Raw genomic sequence first — 7,233 nt, forward strand, 5'->3', positions numbered from 1 at the left:
GCTTTTCTGGTTCAAGGAATGGATACTTTCCTCATGAGAAATATCATGATTTGGTTTTAGGGGTGTGTGTGTGTGTGTGTGTGTGTGTGGGATTAGAAGCTTTCTTACTGTTTTTTAAGTACCCTCAGCTTAAAATAACCATCGTGCCAAGGTGGTCTATTTGAGAGTAGTAGTGATCATGGAATTACACCTATTTCCTGAAAGTCTCCAATTCAGAGCAAAGCCTCCTGTGGTGCTTTGAGTTTGAATGACCCCCCCATAGCCTCACGTGTCTGAATGCATAGCCAAAGGGAGGGGCACTACTAGGAGGTGTGGCCTCATTGGTGTAGGTGTGGCCTTGTTGGAGGAAGTATTCACTGTGGAGGTGGACTGTGAGGTGACATGTGCTCAAGCTAGCCCCAGTGTGACGCCCAATCTCCTGGGTGCCTTTGGACCAAGACGTAGACCTCTCAGCCCCTTCTCCAGCACCATGCCTGCCTATATGCCACCACACTTCTCTCCATGATGGTAATGGACTAAACCTCTGAACTATAAGCCAGCCCCAGTTAAATGTTTCCATTTATAAGAATTGTGGTGGTCATGCCATCTCTTCACTGCAATTGAAACCCTAACTAGGACACATCTATTCCTTGAACTCTTCCCCAAGTGCTGCCATGTTTAACGCATATTAAACCCTATAAATACCCTCTGAGAGCCATGTCTGTCTTCTGCAGGGTGGATTACCTAAAAGCCTCAGGTGAACTGAGAAACTTGGGTAGGAAAGTTGACTTAACAGCTAACACTAGTGGAGACTCACATACCAAACCTGCTGGTAACTACCCCTTCAAGCTTGAGGAAGAACTGACCTGCAGGTGGACTCGTCCATCCTCAAAGTTCCTCCTTTCCTATCCTATAAAGCGCCAAGAGCCTGTGGCACACTCTCATTGTCTCATTTCCTTCAGTTCTGGTTACAGGAACAATTCTGCTCCTGGAGATGTCTGCTTTCTTTTATTGGTTCATCACCTCCAGACCCTGCTCCAAAACTTTTCCTGTAATAAGCACTCTCAATTGTGAAGGACAGTGAGCCCAAATTTCAAGGACTATAGAATGTGATAGGGTAGAAGCATAGGCCAAGAGAGTGACACACAAAAGGGATATTTCTAAGAAATGTATTAGGGCCAGAGAGATGACTCAGCAAATAAGAGAACTGGCTACTACTCTTCCAGAGAACACAGGTTTGATTCCTAGCACTCACATGAAAGCTCACAGCTTTCTGAAGCTCTGGTTCTACGGTATCTGATATTCTCTTCTGGCCTTCAAAGCCACCAGGCACACAAATTCTGTACAAACACACATGCAGGCAACACTGATACACATAAAGTAAATTTTTTTTTTTTTTTTGGTTCTTTTTTTTTTTTTTTCGGAGCTGGGGACCGAACCCAGGGCCTTGCGCTTCCTAGGTAAGCGCTCTACCGCTGAGCTAAATCCCCAGCCTTTTTTTTTTTTTTTTTTTTTTTTTGGTTCTTTTTTTTTATAAAGTAAATTTTAATACATTTTTTCAATTATAATTGTGCATGTATATGAGCGAATGTCCTTCACAGAGCATGTGCAGAGGTCAGAAGCACAATGTTGTAGAGTTGGGTCTTTCCATCCATGTTTACATGGGTTCTGGGGCTTGAACTTGGGTACTTTACCCACTAAGCTATCTTGCTTGCCACCATCACTACCACCCTTTTTTTGAGACAGGTTCTCTTGTCACCTAGCCTGGCCTTGAACTCATTGTCTATCATGTAATCTTGGCATCTGGAAGGTAGAGGCAGGAAGACCACGAGTTCAAGGCCATCCTCTACTATACAGCAAGTTGTAGGCCAGCCCGGGTTAAGAGCAACTGGCTGTTCTTCCACAGAATTTGGGTTCATTTCCAGCACCCACATTAACACAGCATCTGTAACTGTAGTTCTGGCCCCCTCAGGCACTCTGCACACACGGTACACTGACATACACACACACAAAAGACCCATACACATAAAATAACAAAAACCTGTAAAAGGAGATGGCTCTTGACTGCAGAGGAAAGGGAGAGTGCTTCAGGCCGAGGGAGCAGGACATGCAAAGACCAGAAGGGAATAGTGAACTATGCTGGACTCCTAAGCAAAAGAAAGATTCTGCTTGGTGCCAGGTTTCCCCAGAATCTGTTTCTTGGACCTGGGGATTTCTCCATGATGGGTAGACCTGATTGTGAGCAGTGGTGACCCGCCTTGCACACACCAACAAAACACTTGGTTTCAGGTTGTGGTTTTGAGGCACCTTTAACCCAGAGTTTGCTTTGTTTCCTGATTTCACAATAAAGCCTCGGCCTGGTGGCCTGATGTCACTCCTTCCCAGCTGATGAGCCACCAGGTGCAGGAAGGACAGGGGTATTTCATATGGGCGTTCTCAAGATGCTGGTCTGCTAAAGCGGTGTGTGACTTATTGCTCTAGTTTCAGGCTGTGCCCATGAAACCTCATTTACAGATGCTTGGCGGTTTTTTTGGTTTGGGTTTGGATTTGGGTTTGGGTTTGGGTTTGGGTTTGGGTTTGGGTTTGGGTTTGGGGTGTGTGTGTGTGTGTGTGTGTGTGTGTGTGTGTGTGTGTGTGTGAGAGAGAGAGAGAGAGAGAGAGAGAGAGAGAGAGAGCGAGAGAGAGAGAGAGCGCACTACTTTTACTAAAGGGTACCACAAAGCAGCTCTTTGAAAACCTGCTGGTTGCAGTAAATTGTGGTCTCATGTTTGTTCACACGGGAAAACTGGGGCAGACCACAGGCATGACCCTAAATAATACCAGCTTCTTTGAGGTGCAGAACAATACGTGGCTTCTTTGGAGTGTTTTCTAGAACTGATAATAAAGCACAGTGGGGCAGAAGTTGCACTCAGACTCTGACCTGGACTCGGATTTTCACTTTTTTGTTTGTTTAGGAGCTTTTGTTTGTTTCTGTTTTTGTTTTTGAGACAGGGTATTTCTGAATTTCCCTGATTGTTCTGGAATTCTCTATGCAGACCATACTGGCTTGTAACTCAGACATCTGCCTGCCTCTGCCTTCCGGGTGCTGGGATTCAAGTTTGCACTACCACTGTGGGGGTCCCTTTATCTCTGCTTTAGTCAGGAGTTAGTAGGTGGGTAGGGGGGAGAACTGTTGGTTCCTGCCCAGGTTTAGGATCTGGAATCCTCTGAGTTGCTGTACAGGCAGCACAAAGCAGGATTTCAGGCTGCTGTGGGACGTATCTGGCGAGTAGGAGTCATTGCTGTGTGGTGCAGGCTGATACATGACTCCAACTCTACTCAGGCTGTCTATGAATCCAAACCCTGCTGAGTCTGCAAACCCTTCCTCGATCCACACAGAGGCTGGTGAAGGCTTCCCACACACACTGACTACATACAGCCAGTGGTTTGCTAATGACAGGCTTGGGGATTCCGCAAAGCTTGCAGAGAACTCAAATTCTTCCCAAAGAACTGGAAACAGACTAAGTAGAAGTCAAGTAGCCAGAGTTCTTGTTTGGCATCTCCAATTCATGTTTTAAATATCCAAATATGAACAATTTCATAGCAATATTAAATGAGATCCCAGGTCCCGCCCCTTGGGGTTATTGAATATAAGATTAAACACTATAGTTTTGGAAATAAGTCAAATATTGAAGCCAAAAAAATCTGCTAACCATCTTACTGAAAATTACTTTGAATCATTTGTTGTTAAAATCTTTTACTTTTGGAGACTTGGTTTTACTACATGGCTTTGACTTGGGATTTGCTACATAGACAGGCCAGCTTACACCCACTTGCCTCTGCTTCCCAAGGGCTGGAATTAAAGCATGTACTAGTGTAATATATCCAGCCTTATTGATTTTTTTTTTCCAGACAGGGTTTCATTGTATAGCCCTGGCTATCCTAGAACTCACACTATAGACCATGCTGGTGTTGAACTCAAAGATCTGCCTGCTTCTGTCTCGTATAGGGTGGCAGAAAAGGTATTCACCACCACCGGCTGACTATTGAAAATACTTTTAATTGGGTCTACACAGACAGCTCAATCAGTAAAGTACTAACTGAAAGCCTGAGGACCTGACTTCAGATGGTCAACCCCCATGTGAAATGCTAGGTATATTGGCACTCACTTGTAATCCCAGTATGGGCCACAGGAAGCTCCCTGACCAGCCAGCCTCACCTAACTAGTAAGCTGCAGATACGAAAGATAGACTCATTGTCTCTAAACACAAGGTGAACAGCTCCTGAGGAGTGACAATTAAGTCATCATGCATATACACATGTGCACACACAATTTTTTAAATTTTATTTATTTTATATGTTTAGAATTTTACCTGCATATATGTATGTCCACCACATGGATGCCTGGTGCTTTTACAGGTCAGAAGACGGCATCCAGTTCCCTAGAACTGGAATTATGGATGATTGTGGAAGAGCTAATCCTCTGCCAGGGCGACAAGTTCTCTTAACTGATAAGCCATATCTCCAGCCCAAGAGAGAGAGAGAGAGAGAGAGAGAGGAGAGAGAGAGAGAGAGGAGGAGGAAGGAAGGAAGGAAGGAAAGAAGGAAGGAAGGAAGGAAGGAAGGAAGGAAGGAAGGAAGGAAGGAAGGAAAGCAGGCAGGCAGGCAGGCAGGCAGAACAGAACAGTATAACATGATGGTCCACTCCGGAGGCAGAGGCAGGCAGATCTCTGAGTTTGAGGCCAGCCTGGTCTACAGAGAGAGTTCCAGGACAGCCAAGACTACACAAAAAAACACTGTCTCAAAAAACCAAAAAGCCATACAAGCGAACAAATAAATGAGTATGTTAAGAACATCTAGGGCTGGAGAGATGGCTCAGTGGTTAAGAGCACTATCTGCTCTTCCAGAGGTCCTGAGTTCAATTCCTGACAACCACATGGTGGCTCACAACCATCTGTAATGGGATCTGATGCCCTCTTTGGGTGCGTCTGAAGACAGCTACAGTGTACTCTTATACAGAAAATAATTCTTTTAAGAACCAAAGGACATCTAACAATGACTTTCAGTTTGGATCTGTATAAGTTTTTCTAGCTAATGGCAGCCATCAATTATCGAAACATGTTCTCAAACTCAGGTAGACATCATTTTATCACAAAAGTTAGAAAATCTAGACTAAAAATTACTTTTCTATCTATAATCCTATTATTGGAAAAAGCTGATGCAGGGGGATAGTGACTTTGAGACAGAGGTGGGGAAGGGGGAAAAAGAGAAGGACAAGGAAGAACAAGAGAAGAAAGGGAGGGAAACTGGAAGCCACTGGGGAGATGGCCCGGCTGGTACAGGTACTCACTCCAGGAGCAGAGTGTGGCCCCAGTCCAGATCTACAGCACTCACACTGAGAAACTGCATGTGGCCGAACCTGCCTCTATCGACCCCAGTAGCACTGAGAGGTCAGACAGGCATCTCCTGCAAGCCCACTGGCAGCAGCCTAGCAGAAGCAGTAAGTCCCCGGCTCTTCAAGACCCAGTCTCAAGTGAATAAGGCAGAGAGCACAGGGAAAAAATACTTGAAGTCCTACTTTGGCCTCTACACTTGGGAAATGAAGGCAGGAGGTTCAGGAATCTGGAATCTTTGGCTGCACAATGAGTTTGTGGCTAGCCTGGCTCTATGAGACCTTGTGTCCACAAAACAAAACCCACCCAAAAAAAAAAATCTGAAACAAAAGTTTCTCTACTTAAATAACCCTCCTAAATAGTTGGTACATTTAAGTAACAATTAAAATAATTGTATTTCCTTCATCTTTCCTCAACTATTTTAAATTGCTCATTTCTATACAAGATTTATAAAAGTATATGAAGATATTGCTAAGTATACATGACATAAATAAATAAACTTATATGCATTAGTGTTTTATATTTATAAATATACATATACATCATATATATAAATATATAATGTATATATTAAAGGCATATGTCACCATGACCAGCCCTGAAACTATTTTGAGTTGTTTTGTCTTAAGCAGTTTCCTTACAAGATGGATTGTTTAAATCGTGAAAGAAACAGCTACACAACACATTACCATAGTGTGTGTGTGTGTGTGTGTGTGTGTGTGTGTGTGTGTGTGTGTGTATAAATTCTGGGCTACGTAAGTACTTCAGTGGTACAGCATGTGCTTAGCATGCATAAGGTGCTAGGTCCAATCCCCTGCACCACTAAAACAAAATTACATGTACATAATTTGGGTTAGCTTTGGAAATGTTAGACTACTGCGTAAAAAACCAAAGCAAAAGAATAAATGAACACTTTCAGTGTTTACTGTGGAGACTGAAGCACTGTTCACATGCTAACTCAATATCCTGTCATGAAATAGCATGGTAAATGTGCCAGGGATCTCCAGGCAGCCAGATTTGCATAGCAATACGTCAGGACTAACATGATCTATGTGAAGTACTTTGCAAACTGTAAAGTGGCTGCTAATAGAGGTTGTTGTATAATCTCCTGACTAGGTGTTCTTTACTATAAGGCCTGATCAAAGTGATAAAGAAACCCTCATCAGGGGGCAGAAATATAGTTTACTTGGTAAATTATTTGCCTAGTGTGTGCTGCTGAGTCCAATCCCCAATGTCTGGTAAACTGGGTGTGGTGATGCATATCTGTACGGTATAGGCAGGAGGATTAAGAGTTCAGGTCTTGGAGCTGGAGAGATGGCTCTGCAGTTAAGACTGCTCTTCCAGAGGTCCTGAGTTCAATTCCCAGCAACCACATGGTGGCTCACAACCATTGGTAATGGAGTCTGATGCCCTCTTCTGGTGTGTCTGAAGAGAGCAACAGTGTACCCACATAAAACAAATAAATCTTTAAAAAAAAAATAAAATAAAGAGTACGGGTCTTTTTGGCTACTACAGAGCAAGTTTAGATTTGTCTTAGGGTTTCTATTACTGTGGTAAATCAGCATGATGTTGTGTGACAAGACTATTCTTGGGACGATGGAATACACCCCAGACTGCCTATGACAGACCAAAGTATAGACACCAGCAAAGTCCAGTGAGTTTTATTGGGATTCTTATAGGAATATGGATGAAGGGCTACTTACAGAAACAGAAATGATTAAAAGACAGCTGCATCATCAAAGCCTACCACCCAGAATGGTTGAAAGCCCACAAAAGCTGGGGACCTGGGGCCCACTGCACAGCCTATAGGTAAATTAACAGGTGGGAGTGTCCCAAGTTGATCCAAACATCATCTGGGGCATCTTGGCTGATCTCAGAATTT

The sequence above is a fragment of the Rattus rattus genome, chromosome 5 (assembly GCF_011064425.1).
Source record: "Rattus rattus isolate New Zealand chromosome 5, Rrattus_CSIRO_v1, whole genome shotgun sequence".
Lineage (NCBI taxonomy): Eukaryota > Metazoa > Chordata > Mammalia > Rodentia > Muridae > Rattus > Rattus rattus.